General features: G+C 43.0%; 1 protein-coding gene across 4 annotated transcripts in view; it reads right to left on the bottom strand.

Moving 5' to 3' along the window:
* Positions 1 to 13,151, bottom strand: part of HECW2 (HECT, C2 and WW domain containing E3 ubiquitin protein ligase 2) — a 186,022-nt gene that overhangs the window by 160,471 nt on the left and 12,400 nt on the right. Inside the window, exon 1 of one of the 4 annotated variants that reach the window (XM_031601147.2) lies at positions 3,192 to 3,310. The exons of the other annotated variants lie outside the window; for them this stretch is intronic. The gene's annotated coding sequence lies outside the window, so the exon portion shown is untranslated. Of the gene's footprint in view, positions 1 to 3,191; positions 3,311 to 13,151 lie in introns of those variants that run through there. 4 annotated transcript variants of the gene reach the window in all.

Here is a 13,151-nt window from a genome sequence, read left to right as displayed (position 1 = left end):
GAGGGACATGGTTTAATGAGAACTATTGGTGATGGGTGGGTGGTTGGACTGGATGCTTCGTAGGTCTTTTCCAACCTTGGTGTTTCTGTGATTCTGTGTACATTTGTGGCACAAGTGACTACATCTCAAATTAAGGGTCCAGAATTCACAACCCGACTGCAGACCTCAACATGAAGTTTTACCAAGATGCTCAGAAAAGAGCATGGTACTGTGCTACCCTCAACATATCACCTGTATGCTTCTAATACATGTGATTCTTCGAAAGTGTTACTTCAACTCTTCTACGAGTGCAACAACATTTGAGTACCATGGGAGCCTGTTTGCCTTACACACATTCCAGAAGGGAGGCCCAATTTCATTCAAAACTGGATTTCTACAAAACGAAGTTAGCATCCAGGCAACTTTCAGTCTCCATACCCAAACCACAATCACCCAGTGCTCTAGATATCAAAAAGCTATCATTGCCAAGGGTGGTAGAACACCCGAGAAAAAAGGCCAGTGATCTCAGCCCACACAGAGGTGCTCCAGCAGCACTTGTCCATGCTACATGAAGCTTTATCGCTGCTTTCATTCTAACAGCTGCAGAAACAGGCATCTTCAACCTTTTCCTTAACATCACTGACCTTCCAACTGTCCACAAACAAGATGCCACAGTGGAACATCACAGAGACCTCCTATCACTTTCTGTATAAAACACATCCTATGCGCTCAATATCAGCAGAAAGGAGCTAGAGATTTCCTGAAGATCCTAAACTCAAATATCAATTTATAACAAGAACAGGTGATCACATTCTTCTCAGCCTGCAAGAGGCCAGGTATGGATAGACAAATACTTTGTGTCATTAGCATCAGAATGCCAACACACAGGCTTACAACTACGCAAGAGTACATCTCTCCTTTTAGACAGGAGGAGGACTTCTACAAAAAAATGTTCAATTTACTTACGCACCAGCCTTCTTTGAAAAACCTTATGACAACACATGTTTATTTAGCCATATCTCCACCTGTGGGGCCACAAAATTAATACTCTTCCTGACAGTAACTCTGCTCCAGACTGTCTACCTTCAGAACATCACTGGAAGATCAACAATGGGCAATATGAAAACAGAGGCTGAGCGTGCTATGCACGATGGCACCAGGACACCAACAACCTACACTGTGAAATCACCCTATACTGTGAAATGCAGCACAGCTGGCTGTGTTCTTGAATGTAGAGTTTGAGCATACTAATTAATTTTAAGCACGTTTTTACATCTCATTACAATGATTAAGAAATGCTACAAGGTATTTTGTCACTATCTCCTTATGTTGGTATCCAGTAGTCAGCGTAACAAAACCTATACCTTAAGCATCCTATTTCTGTCTAAAGTTTGTGAAAAAATAAAAAATTAAAAAGAAAATCCTGAATTGAACTAAAAAAAGTGGAAAATAAATTATACTTTAGAATTCAATAATACAATAAGCTCATTCCGTCTCATATGCACAAAGCCCCCTCTATTTTGTGGTGTACTGGAGCTTTAGTTGCAGTTTAAAGCATATTGGCACGTAAAAAAGCAAACATACTCCTGTTAATTCTTTCAGTTACACACTATGAAGTGAGCAAATAAAAATTTATTCCACTTCTTCTGGGGAATTTGACAAAATAGTATATTGTTCTGGCTGGCAGCCACTATTAACATCACAAGGTTCCTTAAAGGAACAACACCGTGAATTTAACAGGTTTGAAAAAGCACTAGAAGTGTAAAACACAGCATTGCCAAACTGACCTTAAAACCAAACAGACGGATAACAAAGTAAGTTTTTGAGGAAGGCAGAGGGTCCTTGTGGAGAAAAGTAAATGCAACGAGGCAAACCAGTTCTACAGAGCCTGAAAGACCGACAGCAACGCTCAAACCCACATCTGGTGCAGTGAGGCTGTTTGTAAAGCCAGGTGAGCAGCGACTGAATGCTTCTCAGCTACAGCTCTGGGAAGTTGAACTGCTTCCATGCACAGAGCTAAAAATGGTCCCCAGACCATTTTTATATTATATGAACTCCATACAACATCAGAGTCCATTTTGAAGCAACATACTTAAATTCCAGCATAAGATATAAATAAGGTAAGACGTACAAATAGGTACACGCACACAGAATAGCATCCAGTATTCACTGTGTATCTCCAGCTCTCCTGAAAGCATCTGTATTTTTAACAGCAGCTAGGATTGAAAGAAAGCATGAGGTTTGTTCCTTTCATATGCTAATAATGACATCATACCTCGTGGCTGGACGATGCCACCACACACCTTCCTCACATCTTCTTCTCCTACAAGGAAGCCTTTTCCAAAGGAGTGGAAGAACTGGGGAAACTGAGGAGGCAGCCCTGGCATTGGTGACATGCAGCACGGTACGGGCCCAGCTGGGATCACAGGTATCAGAGGATTAGGGCTGAACCCCTCATAAACATTCCAATGAAACGCTGTGTAGTGCAGTGACTTTGCCACTGAGCATCCTCCAAAAATGGAAGGATGTTAAAAAGGCACTCTGCATGCTCCCGACATCTCTTCAGCAACAAATCATGAAAAATTAAATTATGTAACCCTTATTGTCTATAGACAACACATTGTGCATATTTTGGCACCGCACGGCCTCAAAATGATTTTTCTGTTTGTTCTTCTTGCAATACCCTCGAAGGTTAGGAAAAAGAACAAACAGCGTGCTAAGAAAAACAAACAAAAAAAAATCTCCACCATACGCCAACAAGCAATGCAGAAAAAAACCAGAGCGGGAGCATAAGCCTATCATCCCCTACTGTCGTTGTGCTGTACGTTTTGTACGGGAGAACAGGAAGGAACGGCATCCCCTGCTCTGAAACCACCATGCCTCAGACCTGCAGCGCTCCTTCTTCCCCACCACGGACGCCGCTAAGAAGAGCAGCCTTACGCACGCATAAAGACACCGAACAAACGGCGAAGAGAAAACGAGCGAGGGAACCCATCGCAGAGCGCCCGCAGCATCCTTCCCGGGGGAAGCGAGTTACAAAGAGCCGGCGCCGAAAGGCGAGCCCGGCGCCGGAGCGAGTCCCGCGGGGCCGCGCAGCACCGGCCGCCCGCTCCTTCCGCCCAGCGGGCACGGAGCGCGCAGGCCGCGGACCCCGCACCTGCCCGACCCCCGCGGGAAGCCCCGGCGCGGCCCGGCCCCCGGCGCCCACTCACCTCGCCGCGGCGCGCACTGCGGCTCCGCTGCCCGCGCCCCGCGGAAGGAGGGCGGCTCCCGGCGGCGGCCCGAGTCACCCCGTCCTTGCGGCAGGCGGCTCCCGCCCGCGGCGGCGGCCCCTCCGCGCCCACGGCGGGGCCGGCGCCTCCCCGCGCAGGGGCGCGCACCGCCCCCTCGGCGGCGGGGCCGGGACCGGGCCGCCCCTCGCCGGCCTCCGCCTTCGCGCCGGCCCCTTCCCCGCCGTCGCCGGTGGGCGGCCGGACGGGCCCCGGGTGGCTCCGCGGGGACGCCGCCGCCAAAGGCGCCCGCCCCGCCGTGGAGGGCAGGGCCGGGCCGGGGTCTGCGGCGCGGCGGCGCCCAGCGGGAACCGCGGCGGTGCCGGAGAGAAACGCCCCGAGGGGTAGCACTGCGGCTGCTACATCGTTACCGCGATTTATGAGCTAGCGCCGTTAGCACGCCCATTACTTTCTCTCATCTTCAGTCCTCGTACAGTTACGAGTACTAACAGTTATCGGGGTCACCGACGCGAACGAGAGCCATCCCTCAACCCCGTTTGCATTTCAATTACCCTGGCTATCTGAAAGCAGCTTGGCGCGATCAGCTCTACGCCTCGCGTTACTCATGTATTTACCGCGCCCTAGTCCATCACGGGGACTTCCTGAGCTGACTCCCATAGGAAAAGGTAGTTACAAAATCATAAAAGGAATGAAAACTTAAGGCACGCACTGTCACATCCGAGGACCAGTGCAGCAAAACACTGCAGAACAGCCCAACAGAACTATGGCAATGCCGATGACAAGAAACACGGGCACGCACAGACTTACAGCTCCGTGGCCCGGGTCCTGACACAACTCCTGCTTTGCTCTCTTTGCTCAGTCTTAGGAGAGCAAAACCTTGCTACAAGCACGGAGCACAGCAGTCCCAACTGCCCTAAACTAGCTATTCTCTTTATCAGATGGCTACCAACCTACGGGCAACTAAACAGGCTGCTTCACAAACTGTTTCTTTAGAATAACCAGCTGGCAACTACACTCATTTATGTCAAAACGCAAAGGTCGTTCTGTATAGCCTGTAGTGTAACCTCAAAGCCTCGGGCTTGAAACCCTTTTCCTATGGAAGCCACAGCATTGTTGTCTGGGGCTTCAGTAGTAGGAAGGAATTTGCTCTTCAGCTCCTCTGTACGATGGGAGACAACTGCTCCAGATACGCGCGTACGCGGCTGCATTCCAAAGTAGGTCAAACGATGAAAGTCATTAACATTCTTCCATCTATCTGAAGCTTTTACACTTTCTATGTATTACGCACATACCGGTGCTTACAACACCATTTGCACACGCTTAGAGTGCAAATGATCAGTGCCATTGATGAGTCTCGCACAAATTTCCTGACTTAGGAGTACTGCTCTGATGTACCATTACAATAAATCCCTTTAGATTCAAGTCTCAGATGGAATGATCGTTTAAAGGCCAGTTGTGCCTGTAAATGACCAAGTCACATCCCTCTCTTCAGCATTACCCTCATTTGGCATGGACAATACAACACCTATTTTACTGCCCAAAACAAGACGAAAAGAGAATAAGTGAAATGCCAAGAATTTCAGAACATTTACCATTATTTGTGCTTTGTTTTTGCTTATCTTGGCATTTTTATGATGACGAGAGAGGATGAAAGCCGTTAGCTAATGAATTATTCTCAGTGGATCTGCAAGCTGTAAGAGCCCTCTGACATGTGACACAAGTGGAGGCTGGCTTTAAGTTAAGACTCTTTATCTGTCAAATTAAAAAATACAGAAATCATCAGTGGATTTTCACATTTCTCTCTCTTTGAGAAGGCTTTTGCACCCCTTCTAGAAAAATCCTATTTTCTAGGATTTCTAGTAAAAATGTTAATATATATGAATCTTTAAAATCCCCCAGACTTCCAACAAATACCAAAGGCAGCAATTACAGCAGCGGTAAAACACAAAGGATTTGCAGAATTTTAGCATTACTACAGTTCAGTAACTACAAATCACCAATTTCTACCTTTCTATTTCTGGTACATTCACATCAACCCCAATGCTACACGTACAGCTCCTTGTGAGCACCTGCCTTTGGTATGGCTTGGAGCTAGTTTCTATTTTCTCTGTAGCTGAACAGAATTGGGCCCACAGTAGAATATAAAGGCACATCATAGACAAATTGCTGTTTCTTTTGTCTTCATGGGTGCTCGGACATCTACATGCACTACTCTGCTAAGGAATGGGCTAACTTTCAGAGCTGCGCACAGAGGAAATGGGCTAACCTTCATCACTCTCTCCAAAAAATGGAGAAAAACAGCTGCCTGCTCTGCAGCAAACTCATGTTTTTTCCCCTCTTCCTTACCCTCTTGCCTTTTTTCTTTTTCCTTACTTGGAATCATTTCCTTTCTCCTTTGCTAATCAGTTAACACAAAAGAAAATAATGCAACAGAAGCTCTAGGAAAACAACTTCGGCCAAGTGGGGGCTCCTACTCTGTTCCCTAGGATTGTAAAACCCTTCTGTAAGAGAAGTGTGAAGGCACAACAAATGCTGCACACTACTAGCTGAGAAATATCAGTAGAAAGCTAAGTTCAATGCATCTGAGGGAGAGCTCTTACTGGATGAAAGTTACAAAAGCTATTTTACTCTCACCCACAGACAAGCATTTAAAAATAGCTGAAATTGTACAAGAGCACTACAGCTTTCAACAAATATTTGTGCTATTCATTCTTGGAAATGGTTCCACCAAAGAAAAAACAATTTTCATTCACCCCCCAAAATGACTCAGTAAGAAAACTGTGAAACGTTACAAACTCTACAAATCTTTTACCATAAAAATAAATTAGACATCTGCAATTTCTAACTGCTGCCCATTCAATTCTGCACATAATGAGAATCTACAACATACTCATGAATGCATCCTCTATAAAAAGAGATTTTCAGCTGCTCTCATTTCAGTGACATAACAAAAGAGGACATAATTCAAATGAGTCTTTAATGACAATTTTAAAAAGATGCATGCTGCCTGACTGTATTACTTCATTCCTGAAAAAAATACTTAGGTACTGAAAAAGCAAAACCTAACTTTTCAGCAAACATCAAATAAACCAGACTATCTACCAGTACTTGCCATCTCCTTTCTCTTCCTGTTGACTCTACTTGGAGCAAAGGATGAATTGATGGATCATTACCAAAGGTCATCATCTTGCACTGTGATCTGCAGCAGAGTGCACAAAGAGCGAGATCCTTAGAGTGAGTAGCATTCCAGTGCAATGGTTAGAAGCATTTGAAGACCAGAAATACACATGAAGTAAAGATTTTGCATTTTCCCAGTCACTCACTTATGTGAAAGACAACGGACCAAGCTGAATACACAAAATAGAAGTTTTGTTGTTGAGAACATTAAAAAGACAAGTGAAAAAAGGTCAAAAGGATCAAGTGGAAGAACACTGACATGGGATGGAAATGCAGTGCTGCACAAGACTTCTGGGCAGATTACTGTGCAGGAGGTGAAAGCATTAATTGAAAAATCACCCTAGATGCCAAAACCGGGGGAATGTATTCTCAGCTTGTCCTGCCTCCTTTGTGCTGCACAAAAGACAATGAGAGTACAAACCACCTGCAGTCCCCAGCGTTGGATTTTGGCATTATAAAGGAGTCCCTGAGTGACAGAGGAGTCGCACAGCCCATGGGTTGCCACACAGCCTTGAAATCGCAGCAGTGAGAGGGGGAGGCCACAGCACAGAAAAGCATGACTGGATCTGCTGTCCCAGCTGCCTGCAGCTGGTCCACAGGCCCTCAGGGCTGCTACCATCTGCTATCATCTGGTGCCAGGACAGGCATGCATCCAGCCAGGGAGTTGAGGGGCTTCATGGCAGACCTGCACCCTTCTGTGCATGGAGCAAATGGGGCCATCTGGGCTCATCTGGTCACAGCACTAATCAGCAGACCCTAATCTGGCAAAACACTCCTGGGCACAGCTCTGAGCACTTACCTGAGCTGCACCCCTGGTATTGGGCCCAGAGTTATATTAGTACATAAAACAAACACATGGCCAACTTGGAATTTAGAAAAATGTAAGCCATTAATGAGAAGTAATATATTAATTACAAATATTAAAGCAATCTCCTACCAGTGATGTTGCATTAAATTATGGAAAAAAATTCTTAGGTACAGAAATTAAATTTGCTGCAGTTCCTAATGCTCCCAGATCCTGAAACAGACCACAGAGTTGGTTTTAAATTTATGATGATAAAAGTAATTGTGAGTTCCTGTTGGTACTTGCAGAGTGTGGGTGGTACTCAGGCTACAGTGGGTGGTAGTTACAGGAGTGGTTCTGGGTGGTGCTTAATGGGCCACGGGTTCACGGGGCGGTCCTGTGTCACGGTATATAAGCAGCTGTTGCACAGCAATAAATTGGGACTGGAGCTACATTTTAAGAATGAGTCTCTCGTGTTCCTGTGCTGGGCTAGGGGTGCAGATGGTAAGGGCACTGATGTGGTGTTGTTGGCTGGGCAGGATTGCAAGGAGGTTGGCAACACAGAGATTTAATTTTAGACCTGTACCCTTGGACAAGTAATATAGAATTAGATCCATACATTGCATCCAAAGTCATACCAAAATGTCACTTGTAAAACACACTTTAAAGATCTTGCTATTTGACGTATATTTTTCAGTGCCTGCCAAATCTGCAGAGAAAGCCTGCAGTACTGGCAGGCTGTTCCGAGGTAGTATGTTACAGTACCAGTGGATCATGCTTTGGTAAAACGAGGATGCATCCATAACCAAAGGAAATGAACACTTTGTACTTTCGTAATATTCTCACTGAAAGAAGTAAAAGGAGTCTGCGGGGAAACAGTCCAACAACATGCTGAGAAATCAGATGATAGAAAGATGCATTGAGATACTAGCGAGGCTGAAAAGGAGATCCCAAAACTGTTCCACAGTCCTGGAGAATTTAACGATTTGTACACATGGTAGCAGAACAACTTCTGATTTTCTTCAGTGCAGGGAGAGCAGGAAAGGCTCAAGCAGGTGCCAGAGAGCTGCCGCAGCACTGGTAACACCATGTGCCCCCCTTCACATCAGCCTACATCTCTCCAGACAAATAATGGTTACTTGAATTACACACTTGGCCACTAATTTGACTAGAATCCTCAAACAACCTCTTGAGGAGTTCTACCTTTTCCCACAACAGAAATAGTTATAATGTAGGTGTGTTTAGTAAGGAAATAAATCAAATATTAAGTAGGCAAGCAATGAATTTTCTTTAAATGGCTTAAAGAAAGCAGTCTTTTCTTGGGCTACCAAGCAGCAGATTACCCAAGTGACATCAATTCCTTTTATGTCCTACGTAGGTTTGAATGTGAGATTAGCAGAGCTGGAAAATGCCCCTACAGCCCAGGCAGAAATACCACATACACTTCTCACTCTAAGTGGAAGCTTCTCTTTAGGAGATACCCATGCTTCATTGGATAACATGAATATACCCCTCGCTAACAGACAGGATATCTGCAAAGCCCTAACAGCCACAAACATTATTTCACTCCCCATTAAGACTCAAACCCAAAGGAAGAGTTTGTGTTTTGATACTTTCACCTTCTTGTTACTGTGAGGTATTAAACAACTCCAAGTTTAATTTTTGCCTGGCATTTTTTCCTTGGCATTACAGGGAAAGATACCAGAAGCAAACCATTACATCATAGCAACGGCAACGTGCATTCCATGAGAATGTAACCTAGCATATTCTATTTTTCTAATATACTAGAGGCTGTATGACCACTTATAAGTGTTGCAACTTAGCCATTCTAATATACACATTTTATTTAGACACTGCCGCTCCACTGTGTGAACCAGCACTTTTTTCCATAACTAGCTGAAAAACAGTCCCAGGAATAGAGGCATGTAGGTGTACCACTTTCTTACTAACTTTACATAAAATATTATACAAATTCATCTGCTCTATGGAAGAAAGATTTGAAATTCTTACCCTGGTTTCCAACAGTAGTTGTATATATTAATGATAAAAAAAAATCCAAAAAACATAAGCAAAAGTTTTATTCCTGAGTCTTACAGATTCAGAATACCTGGTAGTGCAGTGAGCAGTCCAACCAAGACAGGTGACCTCAGCCATACAACACATAGAAATAAATGCTCCAAACTGAAGTCACAGTGAGAATTGATGTGCCACAAAGAGCCTGTGCATTATGCGTACACTTAAATTCAAACACAAACTTAACTGTTTAGCTGTAGAGGAACAAATTAAATCATGTGCTTCAAGTTAAGCCAAACAACTGCACTGCATATCAGTGAACAACAGTCCCACTGCATTAAAACTGCTTGGGAGAATAGAGTGATGACACACGGATAGGAAATGACAGCAGCAAAGAATGTGTAGAGAAAGCAACAATTTTAGAAATTTTCTCACTGACAAAGAACAAATATTTCATTTTACAGAGTAAATAAGCACACAGTACAGAACATAGGAAGTAAGGCCCAACTAAGAACTTCAGAGCATTCAACAGCCCACTGCTGTTTTTTGCCCAAATCACCATCTGCCTGCGGTACCTCTAGAAAACAAGTGGTAGCGCATACTTCTGAAAATGCTCAATACGCTCATTTGCACAAGAGTTTATACTGGAAACTAATGCTGAGGCCTTGCAGGTGCTTTGGGAGAGCAGAGTGAAAAAGGAGGAGGAGAACTCTTGAGACAAACATTCCAAATGCAGGCGCAAAAAGAAAACGTTCTGAGTAAGAGCAGTCCAGAGTATCTGTACCAACTCTGTGAAAAGCACAATGTCGGGATAAATGAAGAAAATAAATCTCTACAATTATTTACAGCTTTAAATACTCTGAAGCACAAATGACAGCTCTCCTAGGATATTTCAAGCACATGTTGAGCAGATCAAAGTCACTCGTATCCTGGCATATTTGGATCAGGAATACCTGTCAGGCTCTGGCTGAGCTCGTGTCACTGAATCAGACAACCACTTAAACCCCACGCAAGATGTGGGGCTGGATTCAGAGCAGGAATCCAAGCTAGAGCATGGCAAAAATTCCAGGAGTATCCATAGCTCATGTAATTGTCTCAATTGCTTTCATAAGCAGCATTGAAAGGCAGCACACTATTCTACATTTCCAGTTGGCCTTGACTACTTTGCTTGACAGGAAAACTAAGACGCCTTCTGTCTGTGATGTTCTCCTGTAGAATTCCCAGGGTTTCTCATTCCCACTACATCAACACCCCTCTGTTGTCGGCTGTTTAGGGTTTTTTGCTTGATGAATGTAAGCCTTAGTTATGTGTTTTACTACTACAGCTATTTTATAAGGCAACATTAGAGAAATGAAATGTTACCTCTTGTTTGCTGGCAAGTCAGTCTGAATGCATTGTGCAGTGTGGAACCAGAGATCTTTAAAGCAGCATTGCATAGAGTGATATCCCAAAGAATAACTGCCATGGCAGAGAGCAGTCTGCAAGTGCAAAAATACACCTTGTTTAAGGACTCCATTCCAGGGGACAAAAATGACATTATTTGGCCATAGATACTGGAGAATTTTGCTTACATGAGTCTATCTATGCAAGTGTCCTGGATGTCATAGGACAGACCACTGCAAAGTGTGTATTCTGCAAAGCAAGCATTATTAGCTGTTGGCTTTTCTGTTTTCTGAAAATAGAGAAAAGATTGCAAATTAGATTTGAATAGCTAACTTAGTTCTAAGTTAACGTATCTTATTAAGGACGAGTAGAATTCATTTCTTACTGCAGGAGTTGAAAGTGTCAGGGAAAAAAAAGAACAAAAAATACTTAGTGAAGCCTTGACAACTAATTCATGGTACTCTACCACACCATTATCAAAGGTGTCTGCATAACATCAGCATGTAACGTACAGTATTATTGGAGAAAACATTACCACCACATAATAATCGTATGAATAATGAATGCTAGTGAGGCATCAAGCTACTATTTTCATATGATGTTATAGCATGACTTCAAGAGAGGCAGGTAGGTGCTCATAAATGTAAAGAAACAAAAGACACACCCCAAAATATTCCAGTAATAAACCACTAAATGATCCTTATGATTACAACTTGACATTGGAGAATATCACAAGCAAATATTTGTGAAACTTCATAATTTGCCTAAAATTACACAACTTGGAGAAGATTGCTAAAGCCAGCACTCATTTCAAGTATTAGGCCCATTTGTTTCTGAGAAGCACTGGGTGAGACACCAACAAAAAGTGGCAGGAAAAGAAATATTGTTTCTCCCACAGTAAGCTCACTAATGTAAAGCTTAAAAACAAAGCAGAGGCACATTTGCGCTCAGACCTTTGAACTGCACCATATGGTTGAGGTTCAATTAAGCAAAGATTTATCAGTCCCTGATTGGAACACATCCAAGACTCGCTATTTCTCAAGTCTTTGAGCCAGAAGACTAGACAAGCAGAACACACGATTTTCTGGGCTGATAAAATATCCCATACTTTCAAATCCTCAAATCAAATGGAGATTATTTAATATATTCTCAGGTACACATTGCTAGATCTTAGAATAAAAATAGAACGGTGATATGAAACCTACAAAAGGCAGTGTGATGTTACAGCTCTAGCCAAGGTAACATCTCACTACCATCAAAAAGGTGAGGTCCTAATCCCTACCAATTCCCCTCGAGCATCTGCTTTGGCAATTGCTTAATCACGTAGCAGAGATTGTTTGATTTGCCAAAATACCAGAAAAAGTACCCAGCAAAAGCATGCATTTTATTGCTGAGATGGCAAGTAAAGTGGGTTCCCCATGCAATGCCATAGGCACAAGACCAGATTGGGAAGAGATGGGAAGAGAGGGCAGCAAGACATCTTTTGTTTGGAAGCACAAAGCTATTACTCTGGTGTGTAATCTAAATGCGTCCGTTTTCTGCTCCCTGGATACCCTGCTTTGCTTTCACCCACGTGTTTTGTGAGTTCATTTCCATCACACACAAGCGCAACCCTAAATTCACAAACAACAGAGAAGCCCATCACTTCAGATCTACAAATGCCAAGAGTAGACTAAGAAGTAAAATCTTCAGAATCAATTAGCCAAGAGTTTTATCCAGATTAATACTGGAGAAGATACCAATATATAGAGTATGCAATGGTGTGACTGCATAGGAAGAAACATAACTTCTTCATTCATGACTTTATGATTACATTTATTTCAGTTATTTGATACCAGACCTAAGCCCAGATTCAGTATTACAATGAAGTAGGTCATGACTTTCTCCCCTTCAGCTAGAAATGTCACAAGAACATGGTTTATAATTAAAATCCTAAAACAGGATTTAGCAGTAACGAAGCCAGTCTAACACAAAGCTTTTACGTGAAACTGTAAATGCTTCTTTTAAATTCTGTGCAATGCTCTGTGGTCACATTCTGCTTTTATAGACAGATGGCAGCATTTGTTTTTTTTTTTATTATTATTATTATTATAAAATGCACTCAATCACATCTACTCATTTCACCAGAAAAAAAATGAAAGCAATTTGCAATATTTTAATCCAGGAAGCTTAATTCCCCTGCAGTCATCATCTCAATGTAGCAACAGATTTCACTGCCACTACTGCTACAAAAGGATTAGTCCATCTCTGCTGATATTGTGTACTGGAAAAAATACTGTAATTGAAGGGTTTGATCAGGAACTGTTAGAAGGGTTTTATTTGTTGTTCCATTTCACAACTTTCACCTCATCATTGCAATTTCACACACACTGGAATACAGCTTATTTTACAGTAACACTACAAAATATTTCTGCAGCGCTGCTTTTCCATGTTCCCAGTTAGCTGAACACGGAATAGCAAATAATTTCCAGCTCAACAAGCATAACGTGGGAACAAGAAGTAAAACTTTAAACCAATCCAAACAATCAGTTTAGAGCAAAATGTCTGTTTACAGCACCTAGGTTTTCAGTTTACTGAAAAAGTAA

Source organism: Phasianus colchicus, chromosome 7, assembly GCF_987193195.1.
Source record: "Phasianus colchicus chromosome 7, bPhaCol1.hap1.1, whole genome shotgun sequence".
Classification (NCBI taxonomy): Eukaryota; Metazoa; Chordata; class Aves; order Galliformes; family Phasianidae; genus Phasianus; species Phasianus colchicus.
The sequence above is the reverse complement of the archived record's forward strand: the minus strand, read 5'-3'. Positions and strand labels throughout refer to the sequence as shown.